General features: G+C 42.9%; 1 non-coding gene across 1 annotated transcript; it reads left to right on the plus strand.

Annotated features, from left to right (window-relative positions):
* The first annotated feature begins 3,754 nt into the window (after positions 1-3,754).
* Positions 3,755-3,862, plus strand: LOC130959613 (small nucleolar RNA R71). Its single transcript, XR_009078685.1, has one exon. It is a non-coding gene; the product is annotated as a small nucleolar RNA R71 (small nucleolar RNA).
* The last annotated feature ends 12,572 nt before the right edge of the window (positions 3,863-16,434 follow it).

Raw genomic sequence — 16,434 nt, forward strand, 5'->3', positions numbered from 1 at the left:
AAGCATGAAAATTTCGAAAAACAAGAAAATAAAGAACAAGGAGATTAAAGAACGGGTCCACCTTAGTGATGGCGGTTTGTTCTTCCTCTTGAAGGTCTTATGGAGTGCTTGAGCTCCTCAATATCTCTTCCTTGTCTTTGTTGCTCCTCTCTCATGATTCTTTGATCTTCTTTAATTTCATGGAGGAGGATGGAATGTTCTTGGTGCTCCACCCTTAGTTGTCCCATGTTGGAACTCAATTCTCCTAGGGAGGTGTTCAGTTGCTCCCAATAATCTTGTGGAGGAAAGTGCATCCCTTGAGGCATCTCAGGGATCTCATGATGAGAAGGGTCTCTTGTTTGCTCCATCCTCTTCTTAGTAATGGGCTTGTCCTCATCAATGGGGATGTCTCCCTCTATGTCAACTCCAACTGAATAACAGAGGTGACAAATGAGGTGAGGAAAGGCTAACCTTGCCAAGGTAGAGGACTTGTCCGCCACCTTATAAAGTTCTTGGGCTATAACCTCATGAACTTCCACTTCTTCTCCAATCATGATGCTATGAATCATGATGGCCCGGTCTAGAGTAACTTCGGACCGGTTGCTAGTGGGAATGATTGAGCGTTGGATAAACTCCAACCATCCTCTAGCCACGGGCTTGAGGTCATGCCTTCTCAATTGAACCAGCTTCCCTCTTGAATCTTTCTTCCATTGGGCGCCCTCTTCACAAATGTCAGTGAGGACTTGGTCCAACCTTTGATCAAAGTTGACCCTTCTTGTGTAAGGATGTTCATCTCCTTGCATCATAGGCAAGTTGAATGCCAACCTTACATTTTCCGGACTAAAATCCAAGTATTTCCCCCGAACCATAGTAAGCCAATTCTTTGGGTTCGGGTTCACACTTTGATCATGGCTCTTGGTGATCCATGCATTGGCATAGAACTCTTGAACCATTAAGATTCCGACTTGTTGAATGGGGTTGGTGAGAACTTCCCAACCTCTTCTTCGAATCTCATGTCGGATCTCCGGATATTCACTCTTTTTGAGTGAAAAAGGGACCTCGGGGATCACCTTCTTCAAGGCCACAACTTCATAGAAGTGGTCTTGATACACCCTTGAGATGAATCTCTCCATCTCCCATGACTCGGAGGTGGAAGCTTTTGCCTTCCCTTTCCTCTTTCTACAGGTTTCTCCGGCCTTGGATGCCATAAATGGTTATGAAAAAATAAAAAGCAATGCTTTTACCACTCCAAACTTAAAAGGTTTGCTCGTCCTCGAGCAAAAGAAGAAAGAAGAGAGTAGAAGAAGAAGAAATGAGGAAGAAGGGAATGGCTTTGTGTTCGGCCAAAGAGGGGGAGAAGTGGTGTTTAGGTTGTGTGAAAATGAAGGGGTGAAGAAGGGTTTATATAGGAGAGGGGGGCTCATGGTTCGGTCATGTATGGGTGGGTTTGGGAGGGAAAGTGGTTTGAATTTGAAGGGTGAGGTAGGTGGGGTTTTATGAAGGATGGATGTGAGTGGTGAAGAGAAAGATGGGATTTGATAGGTGAAGGGTTTTTGGGGAAGAGGTGTTGAGGTGATTGGTGAATGGGTGAAGAAGAGAGAGAGTGATGGGGTTGGTGGGGATCCTGTGGGGTCCACAGATCCTGAGGTGTCAAGGAAAAGTCATCCCTGCACCAAATGGCATGAAAAAAACACGTTTTGAGCCAATTCTGGCGTTAAACGCCAGGCTGGTGCCCAATTCTGGCGTTTAACGCCAGGTTCTTGCCCTTTCCTAGCGTTTAACGCCAGTCTGGTGCCCCTTTCTAGCGTTAAACGCCCAGAATGGTGCCAGACTGGGCGTTAAACGCCCATCTGCTAGCCTTACTGGCGTTTAAACGCCAGTAGGTTCTTCCTCCAGGGTGTGCTGTTTTTCTTCCTATTTTTCATTCTGTTTTTGCTTTTTCAATTGATTTTACGACTTCTCATGATCATCAACCTACAAAAAAACATAAAATAACAAAGGAAAATAAATAAAATATGACATTGGGTTGCCTCCCAACAAGCGCTTCTTTAGTGTCAGTAGCTTGACAGAGGACTCTCATGGAGCCTCACAGATACTCAGAGCAATGTTGGAACCTCCCAACACCAAACTTAGAGTTTGAATGTGGGGGTTCAACACCAAACTTAGAGTTTGGTTGTGGCATCCCAACACCAAACATAGATTTTGACTGTGGGGGCTCTGTTTCACTCTGTTTTGAGAGAAGCTCTTCATGCTTCCTCTCCATGGTGACAGAGGGGTATCCTTGAGCCTTAAACACAAAGGATTCTTCATGCACTTGAATGATCAGTTCACCTCCATCAACATCAATCACAGCCTTTGCTGTGGCTAGGAAGGGTCTGCCAAGGATGATAGATTCATCCATGCATTTCCCAGTCTCTAGGACTATGAAATCAGTAGGGATGTAATGGTCTTCAACTTTTACCAGAACATCCTCTACAAGTCCATAAGCTTGTTTTCTTGAGTTGTCTGCCATCTCTAGTGAGATTCTTGCAGCTTGTACCTCAAAGATCCCTAGCTTCTCCATTACAGAGAGAGGCATGAGGTTTACACTTGACCCTAAGTCACACAGAGCCTTCTTGAAGGTCATGGTGCCTATGGTACAAGGTATGGAAAACTTCCCAGGATCTTGTCTCTTTTGAGGTAATTTCTGCCTAGACAAGTCATCCAGTTCTTTGGTGAGCAAAGGGGGTTCATCCTCCCAAGTCTCATTACCAAATAACTTGTCATTTAGCTTCATGATTGCTCCAAGGTATTTAGCAACTTGCTCTTCAGTGACATACTCATCCTCTTCAGAGGAAGAATACTCATCAGAGCTCATGAAAGGCAGAAGTAAGTCCAATGGAATCTCTATGGTCTCATTTTGAGCCTCAGATTCCCATGGTTCCTCATTAGGGAACTTATTGGAGGTCAGTGCACGCCCATTGAGGTCTTCCTCAGTGGTGTTTACTGCCTTTTCCTCCTCTCCATATTCGGCCATGTTGATGGCCTTGCACTCTCCTTTTGGATTTTCTTCTGTATTGCTTGGAAGAGTACTAGGAGGGAGTTCAGTAACTTTCTTGCTCAGCTGTCCCACTTGTGCCTCCAAGTTTCTAATGGAGGACCTTGTTTCAGTCATGAAACTTTGAGTGGTTTTGATCAGATCAGAGACCATGGTTGCTAAGTCAGAGGAGTTCTGCTTAGAACTCTCTGTCTGTTGCTGAGAAGATGATGGAAAAGGCTTGCCATTGCTAAACCTATTTCTTCCACCATTATTGTTATTGAAACCTTGTTGAGGTCTCTCTTGATTCTTCTATGAGAAATTTGGATGATTTCTCCATGAAGAATTATAGGTGTTTCCATAGGGTTCTCCTATGTAATTCACCTCTTCCATTGAAGGGTTCTCAGGATCATAAGCTTCTTCTTCAGATGAAGCATCCTTGGTAATGCCTGGTGCATTTTGCATTCTAGACAGACTTTGAGAAATCAAATTGACTTGTTGAGTCAATATCTTGTTCTGAGCCAGAATGGCATTCAGAGTATCAATCTCAAGAACTCCTTTCTTCTGACTTGTCCCATTGTTCACAGGATTCCTTTCAGAAGTGTACATGAATTGGTTATTTGCAACCATTTCAATTAGCTCTTGAGCTTCTGCAGGCGTCTTCTTCAGATGAAGAGATCCTCCAGCAGAGCTATCCAAAGACATCTTGGATAGTTCAGACAGACCATCATAGAAAATACCTATGATGCTCCATTCAGAAAGCATGTCAGAAGGACATTTTCTGATCAATTGTTTGTATCTTTCCCAAGCTTCATAGAGGGATTCTCCATCCTTCTGTCTGAAGGTTTGGACTTCCACTCTAAGCTTACTCAATTTTTGAGGTGGAAAGAACTTTGCCAAGAAGGCATTGACTAGCTTTTCCCATGAGTCCAGGCTTTCTTTAGGTTGTGAGTCCAACCATGTCCTAGCTCTGTCTCTTACAGCAAAAGGGAATAGCATAAGTCTGTAGACCTCAGGGTCAACCCCATTAGTCTTGACAGTGTCACAGATTTGCAAGAATTCAGCTAAGAATTAATGAGGATCTTCCAATGGAAGTCCATGGAACTTGCAATTCTGTTGCATTAGAGAAACTAATTGAGGCTTAAGCTCAAAGTTGTTTGCTCCAATGGCAGGGATAGAGATGCTTCTCCCATAGAAGTTGGGAGTAGGTGCAGTAAAGTCACCCAGCACCTTCCTTGCATTGTTTGCATTGTTGTTGTTTTCGGCTGCCATGTCTTCTTCTTCTTTGAAGATTTCTGTTAGGTCCTCTACAGAGAGTTGTGCCTTAGCTTCTCTTAGCTTTTGCTTCAAGGTCCTTTCAGGTTCAGGGTCAGCTTCAACAAGAATGCCTTTGTCTTTGCTCCTGCTCATATGAAAGAGAAGAGAACAAGAAAATATAGAATCCTCTATGTCACAGTATAGAGATTCCTTGAGGTGTCAGAGAAGAAGAAAAATAGAAGGAAGAAGGAGAAGAATTCGAACTTAATCAGATAGAGTTCGAATTGTGCATTGAGAAAGAGTGGTACTCCATAAATAGAAGGATGTGAAAAGAGAGGAAGAAATTTTCGAAAATTAAGTGAAAGATTTTGAAAACATTTTGAAAAACTTTAATTGATTTTCGAAAACCAAGAGTGGGAAAGAAATCAAGTAATTTTTGAAAAAGATTTTGAAATTAGAAATAAAAAAGATATGATTAAAAACTGTTTTGAAAAAGATATGATTTGAAAACAATTTAAAAAGATTTGATTTTTAAAAATTAATGACTTGCCTAACAAGAAAAGATATGATTCAAACATTAAACCTTTCTCAACAGAAAAGGCAACATACTTAAAATGTTGAATCAAATCATTAATTGATAGTAAGTATCTTTGAAAAAGGAAAGAAATTGATTTTGAAAAAGGTTTGATTGAAAAGATATGATTTGAAAAAGATTTGATTTTGAAAAACTTTGAAAACTTGAAAAAATTGATTTGAAAACAAAATCCTCCCTCTTGTGCCATCCTGGAGTTAAACGCCCAGAATGGTGCACATTCTGGCGTTTAACGCCCAATGCACTACCTTTTTGGGCATTAAACGCCCAACCAGGCACCCTGGCTGGCGTTTAAACGCCAGTCTGTCCTTCTTCACTGGGCGTTTTGAACGCCCAGCTTTTTCTGTGTAATTCCTCTGCTACATGTTCTGAATCTTCAGTTCCCTGTACTATTGACTTGAAAATAGAACCAAGATCAAATAAACAATGCATGCAAGACACCAAACTTAAAATTAGACACTAGACTCAAACAAGAAACATAAAATATTTTTGGTTTTTATGATTTTGAAATTTTTTTTGTGCTTTTTCGAAAATTATATGAAAATAGAAAATAAAGGTTTCAGAATTCTCAATTTGGATTCCAGGAATCATTGCAATGCTAGTCTAAGACTTCGGTCCAGGAATTAGACATGGCTTCACAGCCAGCCAAGCTTTCAAAGAAAGCTTCGGTCCAAAACACTAGACATGGCCAATGGCCAGCCAAGCCTTAGCAGATCATTGCTCCAATAGCAAGATTGATAGAAATCAACAAGCTCTTGTGATGATAAGTTGAAACCTCGGTCCAATAAGATTAGACATGGCTTCACAGCCAGCCAGACTTCAACAGATCATCATAAAACTCTAGAACTCATTCTTAAGAACTCTGAAAAAAAATACCTAATCTAAGCAACAAGATGAACCGTCAGTTGTCCATACACGAAACAATCCCCGGCAACGGCGTCAAAAACTTGGTGGACGAAATTGTGATCACTACAACTTCGCACAACTAACCAGCAAGTGCACTGGGTCGTCCAAGTAATAAACCTTACGCGAGTAAGGGTCGATCCCACGGAGATTGTTGGTATGAAGCAAGCTATGGTCACCTTGTAAATCTTAGTCATGCAGACTCAAATGGGTATAGATGATGAATAAAACATAAAGATAAAGATAGAGATACTTATGTATATCATTGGTGAGAACTTCAGATAAGCGAATAGAGATGCTTTGTCCCTTCCGTCTCTCTGCTTTCCTACTGTCTTCATCCAATCCTTCTTACTCCTTTCCATGGCAAGCTTATGCAAGGGTTTCACCGTTGTCAGTGGCTACCTCCCATCCTCTCAGTGGAAATGTTCAACGCACCCTGTCACGGCACGGCTATCCATCTGTCGGTTCTCGATCAGGTCGGAATAGAATCCAGTGATTCTTTTGCGTCTGTCACTAACGCCCCGCCCTCAGGAGTTTGAAGCACGTCACAGTCATTCAATCATTGAATCCTACTCAGAATACCACAGACAAGGTTAGACCTTCCGGATTCTCTTAAATGCCGCCATCAGTTCTTGCCTATACCACGAAGACTCTGATCTCACGGAATGGCTGGCTCGTTTGTCAGGCGAGCGCTCGGTTGTTAGGCGATCAACCATGCATCGTGTATCAGGAATCCAAGAGATATTCACCCAATCTAAGGTAGAACGGAGGTGGTTGTCAGTCACACGTTCATAGGTGAGAATGATGATGAGTGTCACGGATCATCACATTCATCAAGTTGAAGAACAAGTGATATCTTGGACAAAGAACAAGCGGAATTGAATAGAAGAACAATAGTAATTGCATTAATACTCGAGGTACAGCAGAGCTCCACACCTTAATCTATGGTGTGTAGAAACTCCACCGTTGAAAATACATAAGAACAAGAGTGATCATTGGTTTCGGCCCCAGAGAGGGAACCAGAAGAACCAAGATTAAAATACAATAGTAAAAGGTCCTATTTATAGGGAACTAGTAGCTTAAGAATTACAAAGATGAGTAAATGACATAAAAATCCACTTCTGGGCCCACTTGGTGTGTGCTTGGGCTGAGCAATGAAGCATTTTTCGTGTAGAGACTCTTCTTGGAGTTAAACGCCAGCTTTTATGCCAGTTTGGGCGTTTAACTCCCATTTTGGTGCCAGTTCCGGCGTTTAACGCTGGGAATTCTGAGGGTGACTTTGAACGCCGGTTTGGGCCATCAAATCTTGGGCAAAGTATGAACTATCATATATTGCTGAAAAGCCCAGGATGTCTACTTTCCAACGCCGTTGAGAGCGCGCCAATTGGGCTTCTGTAGCTCCAGAAAATCCACTTCGAGTGCAGGGAGGTCAGAATCCAATAGCATCTGCAGTCCTTTTCAGTCTCTGAATCAGATTTTTGCTCAGGTCCCTCAATTTCAGCCAGAAAATACCTGAAATCACAGAAAAACACACAAACTCAAAGTAAAGTCTAGAAAAGTGAATTTTAACTAAAAACTAATAAAAATATACTAAAAACTCAACTCAAACTACTAAAAACATACTAAAAACAATGCCAAAAAGTGTACAAATTATCCGCTCATCCGAGGGTGAAGTCTGCATCATTATTGATTGTGTCCAGATTCTCTTGTTCAGAATCTGTCTCCACATGACCCTCTTAGGGGAATCTGTCCGCCATTAGTGGTTGATCTCTCGGGTCTCCGGCAATGGCACCAATGTTACGGTGGGTAACCGGAGATTGATGAGCTAAATGGTGTAGGTTGGCCCAAATGTATGAAGGAGGAGGATTCCGAATGGGTCTGCAACTCGGGGGCCTCCGTCCGACTTGTTCGCGTGAGGAGATGGGGGGTGGTACCTGCAAAGACACTCCGATGCCTAAGTTAGCAAGAGTGTGAGCAGGTCTAGAGAGTATTGGACTTAGAGATACCTGAGGGGTGTCAGTGTATTTATAGTGGTGAACCAATAACCACCGTTGGAGTAGTGCCATATTTTTAGGGTGGTAACCGTCCCATTATCTTAGGGAGGTTAGGATATGGCTCGTGGAAGTGGTTAGAGAGATTCTAGGGGCAGTTACTCATTTGAATGAGTGCTTATCCGCCAGCTAACCCTCGTGCCCGACTTCTTTAGAACAAGTCGTAGTGAGTACCGACTTCGTAGGATGAAGGTTGGTACTGGTGAGGCCCAACCCTTTGGATTAGGTCTTTTGCTTGATCCTGGGCCTTTATTATTGGGCCAGGGTATGAACAGTGCCCCTACTCGAGTCTAATTTTTTCAAGATTTGGGTTCGAGTATTCTACTCGGGGCCGTAACCGACTTGTTGGAGGACTGACGTGATGGTCTAAAACCGACGTGACTTTCCGTGTCCTTTTGGTTCTGATAGTTACGTCTAATCAAGCGTCGTGTCCGTTAGGGATGTGCGTAGGGATTGATGGTTTTGGTAACGGTGCATTCTCATTAATGGCTGCCCCGCTTTTACCATTATGCCCCTTAGCATGTTTATAAATACTTTCCCTCTCTTTCATTTTTTCGTTTCTGCGATTTTTCAAATTTCCTCTTCCTTCGTTCGTGCTGCACTCTTGTGTTTCGGAGACTTCTGCTTCTTCCAACCTTCATTTTTGGATAAAGGTTAGCTTTTCTTCTTTCGTAACATGCCTTATATTTGCATGCTTTTATTTGTAGATAGATAGGTTGGTTTGTGGACTTTAGTTCCGTATTCCCTCCCTTTAGAGACCGTGTTTTTTATTTTTCTTTTCTTTTCCTTTGTAGGTTTTTGTCACCCTTTTTAAGAAAAGAAATGGCTTCCGTAGATGTTCTTTCTCTGTGGGTTGATGTCACGGTCCTAGGGGAGGAACCTTTGGTCGATACCAAGTTTATCACTCATCTTCGTACTCGCCACAGAATTTGTACCTCTGAGGAAGACGAGCCGAAGTATGAATTGGTGGTCCCGGGTCCGGAAGACCGGGTTTGTTTCGGGAGGGCCAATGAGGCGGCCCCTCATTTTTTCTTTATGTATGAGTGTATGATCACCCGTTTGGGTATTTTTCTTCCTTTTTCAGATTTTGAGATGTCTGTTTTGCATCACTGTCGAGTTGCCCCTACTCAGCTTCACCCCAACTCTTGGGGTTTTTTGAAAATTTATCAATTTATTAGCCATGCTTTGGAGTTCCCGACCTCTTTGAATATTTTTTTCTATCTTTTTCATATGACCAAACCCTTTAGTGGGCTAAACAATAAGCAACAGTGGGTGTCTTTCCGAGCCATTCAAGGTCGGAGAGTTTTCACCCTTTTTGATGAATCTTTCCATGACTTCAAAAATTATTTTTTCAAAGTGCAAGCTGTAGAGGGTCACCACCCCTTTTTCTGGATGATAATTCTTCTCCCCGCTTTCTTTTATACTGGCTAGAGGCCTCCCCCTGCGAGAAATATGGTCTGGACGACCTGGATGAGGTAGAAGCAGCCATTGTGGGGTTCCTCCGAGAAGCGTGGGGGAGGGCCCTATATTTGGACACTAAAAAGTTTCTCCAGGGGTCTACGACCTTTGTTCAGGCACAGCTAGGTAGCTTTCATTTGTTTGTTAGGTTTCCGACTTGTCTGTCTGACTTTTCCAACTTGGCTTAATCTATCATCCATTGTTTTTTTTTTTCAGAGATGGCGAAAACAAATGCTCAGGAGTCTTATCAGAGGGTCCAGGAGGCTAGAGCAAGGTCTCGTGCCATAACTGGTGGTGCTAAGGCGGTTATCTCTCCTCCTCCTCCTCCTCCTCGGAACGTTGGGACTCCTTCCCAGCCCATTGTGATTTCTTCTTCGGTTTCCCCTCAGCCGCCCCCTCCGCCCGACCTTCTCCTGAGCCAGAGAAGAAGAAGCGCAAGACCTTAGAGTCTGGCTCTTCCGAGGTTAAGGCGGATGCTCTTGCATTCGTCCGAAAGAACATCTACCCCCATGTTCGCATAAGCATGGATGATGTTTCTGTTCGGAGCCACTTTACCATTCTGGTTGAGGAGAGCCTTAAGGCGGCGGGAATTTGCGGCAAACTCTTAGACATTTTTGAGAAGGTTCCCCTTAGCTCTTTGGGAATGACCTCGAAGGTCGAAGAGCTGGAAGGGAGGCTTCTTATGTTTCAAGAGCATGAGAGGGAGTTGAAGGAGGAAGTTGCCAAGTTGAAGGGGAAGAGAGATAACCTCCGGGAGAAGGAGAGGAAGTTGCAAGCCCGATGCAACATGGAGATGGACTTGAGGAAGACAGCGCAGGCCAGCTATCAAAGTTTATTTGAAGATCTTGTGTCTGTGAAGAATGATCTGCTGAATTCTCAGAAGGCCTATACCGAGTTGGAGGACTCTATTGCTGATGGCGCTGAGGAGGCTTGGAGGATTTTCAAGGAGCAGGTCGGAGTCATTGCCCCTGACTTGGACCTTTCTCCTTTAGATCCAGATAAAGTCGTCATTGATGGTGCCATTGTGGATCCTCCTGCCCCCGTAATCATTTCCGAGTCAGAATTGAAGACTCGAGAGCAGAGGATTATTGAGTCCCCTCCTCGTTCTAAGGACGCTCCGAGCTCTTCTGTTGTTCCTCCGACTTCCTCTTCATCTCCTGTGGACGTCTCTCTTCTCGGTCCTGGTGGCGCTCCTCCTGACTCTGGTGGTGGTGATCCGTCTACTCCTCTGCTGAAATAACTTTATGTGGCTATATGGGGGCTCAGCTTATGGGTCCCCCCCTTTTTTTTTAAACTCTTTATATTTGTTTGTTGGTGGTGTTTGTTGAACAATTTCTTTTGGCCTTTTAAGGCCATAAACAAAATATTTAAAAATACCCTTTTTTAATAAGGGTTTTAAATTAACAAAATAAATACCCTTTTTTGGATAAGGGTTTAAGTTACCTTATGCGTGCATGCTTTTCTGATTTTGATTTTTCGAAGTCCCCTTGATCTTTTTCTGAAAACCTTTCCCTTTGGCTTGTCTGTTTTTCTGAGCCTTTTTGTTTAAGGACTTTAGGACAGCCTTTAAGCTTTTTTCTAGGTTTTTTCGATCTCTTTTTTGTTATTCCTTGTACTCAACTTTGTTTTATTGAGTTCTTTATGACTTAGGTTATTTTTGCGATTCGTTTTCTTTTCTACTCGGTTTTTCCTTTCGACTTATGAGTCGGGATGTCTCCGAGTTTTTTACGATCAACTTTTATAACCTCATTACACCGACTTGTACCTCGTCGTTTTATCCTGACGACTGGTGCACGAAATTGTGATCAATACTTTTCAAAACATAAACAATCCCTAGTAATGGCTCCAAAGACTTGGTGCTCAATACCATGGCATAAACACAACTTCGCACAACTAACCAGCAAGTGCACTGGGTCGTCCAAGTAATAAACCTTACGCGAGTAAGGGTCGATCCCACGGAGATTGGTGGTATGAAGCAAGCTATGGTCATCTTGTAGATCTCAATCAGGCAGACTCAAATGGGTATAGTGATGAACGAATAAAGCATAAAGATAAAGATAGAGATACTTATGTATATCATTGGTGTGAGAGCTTCAGACAAGCGTATGAAGATGCCTTCCCTTCCGTCTCTCTGCTTTCCTACTGCCTTCATCCAATCCTTCTTACTCCTTTCCATGGCAAGCTCGTGTAGGGTTTCACTGTTGTCAGCAGCTACCTCCCATCCTCTCAGTGAAAATACATCCCTGATGCTCTGTCACAGCATAGGCTAATCATCTGTCGGTTCTCGTTCAGGCCGGAATAGAATCCATTGATTCTTTTGCGTCTGTCACTAACGCCCTAGCCTGCTAGGAGTTTGAAGCACGTCACAGTCATTCAATCATTGAATCCTACTCAGAATACCACAGACAAGGTTAGACCTTCCGGATTCTCTTGAATGCCGCCATCAGTTCTTGCCTATACCACGAAGACTCTGATCTCACGGAATGGCTGGCTCGTTTGTCAGGCGAGCACTCGGTTGTCAGGCGATCAACCATGCATCGTGTTATCAGGAATCCAAGAGATATTCACTAAGCCTCAGATGCTTGTAGAACAAGAGTGGTTGTCAGTCACTTTGTTCATGAGTGAGAATGGTGATGATCCGTGACGATCATCACCTTCATTAAGTTGAAGAACAAGTGATATCTTGGACAAAGAACAAGCGGAATTGAATAGAAGAACAATAGTAACTGCATTAATACTCGAGGTACAGCAGAGCTCCACACCTTAATCTATGGTGTGTAGAAACTCCACCGTTGAAAATACATAAGCATAAGGTCTAGGCATGGCCGAATGGCCAGCCTCCCAATGATCTAAGATAGCATAAAAATGAAGATAGCTACCCCGATATCTCAATACAATAGTAAAAGGTCCTACTTATAGAAAACTAGTAGCCTAAGGTGTACAGAGATGAGTAAATGACATAAAAATCCACTTCCGGGCCCACTTGGTGTGTGCTTGGGCTGAGCAATGAAGCATTTTCGTGTAGAGACTCTTCTTGGAGTTAAACGCCAGCTTTTATGCCAGTTTGGGCGTTTAACTCCCATTTGGGTGCCAGTCCCAGCGTTTAACGCTGGGATTTCTTGAGGTGACTTTGAACGCCGGTTTGGGCCATCAAATCTTGGGCAAAGTATGGACTATCATATATTGCTGGAAAGCCCAGGATGTCTACTTTCCAACGCCGTTGAGAGCGCGCCAATTGGGCTTCTGTAGCTCCAGAAAATCCACTTCGAGTGCAGGGAGGTCAGAATCCAACAGCATCTGCAGTCCTTTTCAGTCTCTGAATCAGATTTTTGTTCAGATCCCTCACTTTCAGCCAGAAAATACCTGAAATCACAGAAAAACACAAAAACTCATAGTAAAGTCCAGAAAAGTGAATTTTAACTAAAAACTAATAAAAATATACTAAAAACTAACTAGATCATACTAAAAACATACTAAAAACAATGCCAAAAAGTGTATAAATTATCCGCTCATCACAACACCAAACTTAAATTGTTGCTTGTCCCCAAGCAACTGAAGATCAAATAAGATAAAAAGAAGAGAATATGCAATGAACTCCAAAAACATCTATGAAGATCAGTATTAATTAGATGAGCGGGGCTTTTAGCTTTTTGCCTCTGAATAGTTTTGGCATCTCACTCTATCCTTTGGAATTCAGAATGATTGGCTTCTTTAGGAACTCAGAATCCAGATAGTGTTATTGATTCTCCTAGTTAAGTATGATGATTCTTGAACACAGCTACTTATTGAGTCTTGGCCGTGGCCCAAAGCACTCTGTCTTCCAGTATTACCACCGGATACATACATGCCACAGACACATAATTGGGTGAACCTTTTCAGATTGTGACTCAGCTTTGCTAAAGTCCCCAATTAGAGGTGTCCAGGGTTCTTAAGCACACTCTTATTGCCTTGGATCAGAACTTTATTTCTTTCTTTTTCTTTTCTTTTTTTTTCGTTTTTTTTTTTGTATTCACTGCTTTTTCTTGCTTCAAGAATCATTTTTATGATTTTTCAGATCCTCAGTAACATGTCTCCTTTTTCATCATTCTTTCAAGAGCCAACATTCATGAACCACAAATTCAAAAGACATATGCACTGTTCAAGCATACATTCAGAGAACAAAAGTGTTGCCACCACATCAAAATAATTAAACTGCTATAAAATTCAGAATTCATGCAATTCTTTCCTTTTCAATTAAGCACGTTTTTATTCAAGAAAGGTGATGGATTCATAGGACATTCATAACTTTAAGGCATAGACACTAAGACACTAATGATCACAAGACACAAACATGGATAAACATAAGCATAGAATTCGAAAAACAGAAGAATAAAGAGCAAGGAAATCAAAGAACGGGTCCACCTTAGTGATGGCGGCTCTTTCTTCCTCTTGAAGATCCTATGGAGTGCTTGAGCTCCTCAATGTCTCTTCCTTGCCTTTGTTGCTCCTCTCTCATGATTCTTTGATCTTCTCTAATTTCATGGAGGAGAATGGAGTGTTCTTGATGCTCCACCCTTAGTTGTCCCATGTTGGAACTCAATTCTCCTAGGGAGGTGTTTACTTGCTCCCAATAGTCTTGTGGAGGGAAGTGCATCCCTTGAGGCATCTCAGGGATCTCTTGATGAGAAGGGTCTCTTGTGTGCTCCATCCTTTTCTTGGTGATGGGCTTGTCCTCATCAATGGGGGTATCTCCTTCTATGTCAACTCCAACTGAATAACAGAGGTGACAAATGAGATGAGGAAAGGCTAGCCTTGCCAAGGTGGAAGACTTGTCCGCCACTTTATAGAGTTCTTGGGCTATAACCTCATGAACTTCCACTTCTTCTCCAATCATGATGCTATGAATCATGATGGCCCGGTCTAGAGTAACTTCGGACCGGTTGCTAGTGGGAATGATTGAGCGTTGAATGAACTCCAACCATCCTCTAGCCATGGGCTTGAGGTCATGCCTTCTTAATTGAACCGGCTTGCCTTTTGAATCTCTCTTCCATTGTGCGCCCTCTTCACATATGACTGTGAGGACTTGGTCCAACCTTTGATCAAAGTTGACCCTTCTAGTGTAAGGATGTTCATCTCCTTGCATCATAGGCAAATTGAATGCCAACCTTACACTTTCCGGACTAAAATCCAAGTATTTCCCCCGAACCATAGTAAGATAATTCTTTGGATCCGGGTTCATACTTTGATCATGGTTCTTTGTGATCCATGCATTGGCATAGAACTCTTGAACCATCAAGATTCTGACTTGTTGAATGGGGTTGGTAAGTACTTCCCAACCTCTTCTTCGGATCTCATGGCGAATCTCCGGATATTCACCCTTTTTGAGTGAAAAGGGGACCTCGGGGATCACCTTCTTCAAGGCCACAACTTCATAGAAGTGGTCTTGATGCACCCTTGAGATGAATCTATCCATCTCCCATGACTCGGATGTGGAAGCTTTTGCCTTCCCTTTCCTCTTTCTAGAGGTTTCTCCGGCCTTGGATGCCATAATGGTTATGGAAAACGAAAAAGCAACGCTTTTACCACACCAAACTTAAAATGGTTGCTCGTCCTCGAGCAAAAGAAGAAAGAAGAGAGAAGAAGAAGAAGAAATGTGGAAGAGGGAGATGGTGGTGTATTCGGCCAAAGAGGGGGAGAAGTGTTGTTTAGGTTGTGTGAAAATGAAGGGGTGAAGAAGGGTTTATATAGGAGAGAGGGGAGATGAGGTTCGGCCATTATGGGTGGGTTTGGGAGGGAAAGTGGTTTGAATTTGAAGGGTGAGGTTGGTGGGGTTTTATGAAGGATGGATGTGAGTGGTGAAGAGAAAGATGGGATTTGATAGGTGAAGGGTTTTTGGGGAAGAGGTGTTGAGGTGATTGGTGAATGGGGGAAGAAGAGAGAGAGTGGTGGTGGGGTCCTGTGGGGTCCACAGATCCTGTGGGGTCCACAGATCCTGTGGTGTCAAGGAAAAGTCATCCCTGCACCAAATGTTGCTCAAAATCACGTTTTGAGCTATTTCTGGCGTTAAACGCCGGGCTGGTGCCCATTCCTGGCGTTTAACGCCAGGTTCTAGCCCTTTTCTGGCGTTTAACGCCAGTCTGGTGCCCCTTTCTGGCGTTAAACGCCCAGAATGGTGCCAGACTGGGCGTTAAACGCCCAAATGCTAGCTTCACTGGCGTTTAAACGCCAGTGAATTCTTCCTCCAGGGTGTGCTATTTTTCTTCCTGTTTTTCATTCTGTTTTTGCTTTTTCAATGGATTTTGTGACTTCTTATGATCATCAACCTACAAAAAACATAAAATAACAAAGAGAAATATATAAATATAATCATTGGGTTGCCTCCCAACAAGCGCTTCTTTAATGTCAGTAGCTTGACAGAGGGCTCTCATGGAGCCTCACAGATACTCAGAGCAATGTTGGAACCTTCCAACACCAAACTTAGAGTTTGAATGTGGGGGTTCAACACCAAACTTAGAGTTTGGTTGTGGCCTCCCAACACCAAACTTAAAGTTTGACCGTGGGGGCTCTGTTTGTCTCTGATTTGAGAGAAGCTCTTCATGCTTCCTCTCCATGGTGACAGAGGGATATCCTTGAGCCTTAAACACAAAGGATTCTTTATTCACTTGAATGATTAGTTCACCTCTATCAACATCAATCACAGCCTTTGCTGTGGCTAGGAAGGGTCTGCCAAGGATGATGGATTCATCCATGCACTTCCCAGTCTCTAGGACTATGAAATCAGTAGGGATGTAATGGTCCTCAATCTTAACCAAAACATTCTCTACAAGTCCATAAGCTTGTTTTCTTGAGTTGTCTGCCATCTCTAGTGAGATTTTTGCAGCTTGTACCTCAAAGATCCCTAGCTTCTCCATTACAGAGAGAGGCATGAGGTTCACACTTGACCCTAAGTCACACAGGGCCTTCTTGAAGGTCATGGTGCCTATGGTACAAGGTATGGAAAACTTCCCAGGATCTTGTCTCTTTTGAGGTAATTTTTGCCTAAACAAGTCATCCAGTTCTTTGGTGAGCAAGGGAGGTTCATCTTCCCAAGTCTCATTTCCGAATAACTTGTCATTTAGCTTCATGATTGCTCCAAGGTATTTAGCAACTTGCTCTTCAGTGACATACTCATCCTCTTCAGAGGAAGAATACTCATCAGA

Source organism: Arachis stenosperma, chromosome 10, assembly GCF_014773155.1.
Source record: "Arachis stenosperma cultivar V10309 chromosome 10, arast.V10309.gnm1.PFL2, whole genome shotgun sequence".
Lineage (NCBI taxonomy): Eukaryota > Viridiplantae > Streptophyta > Magnoliopsida > Fabales > Fabaceae > Arachis > Arachis stenosperma.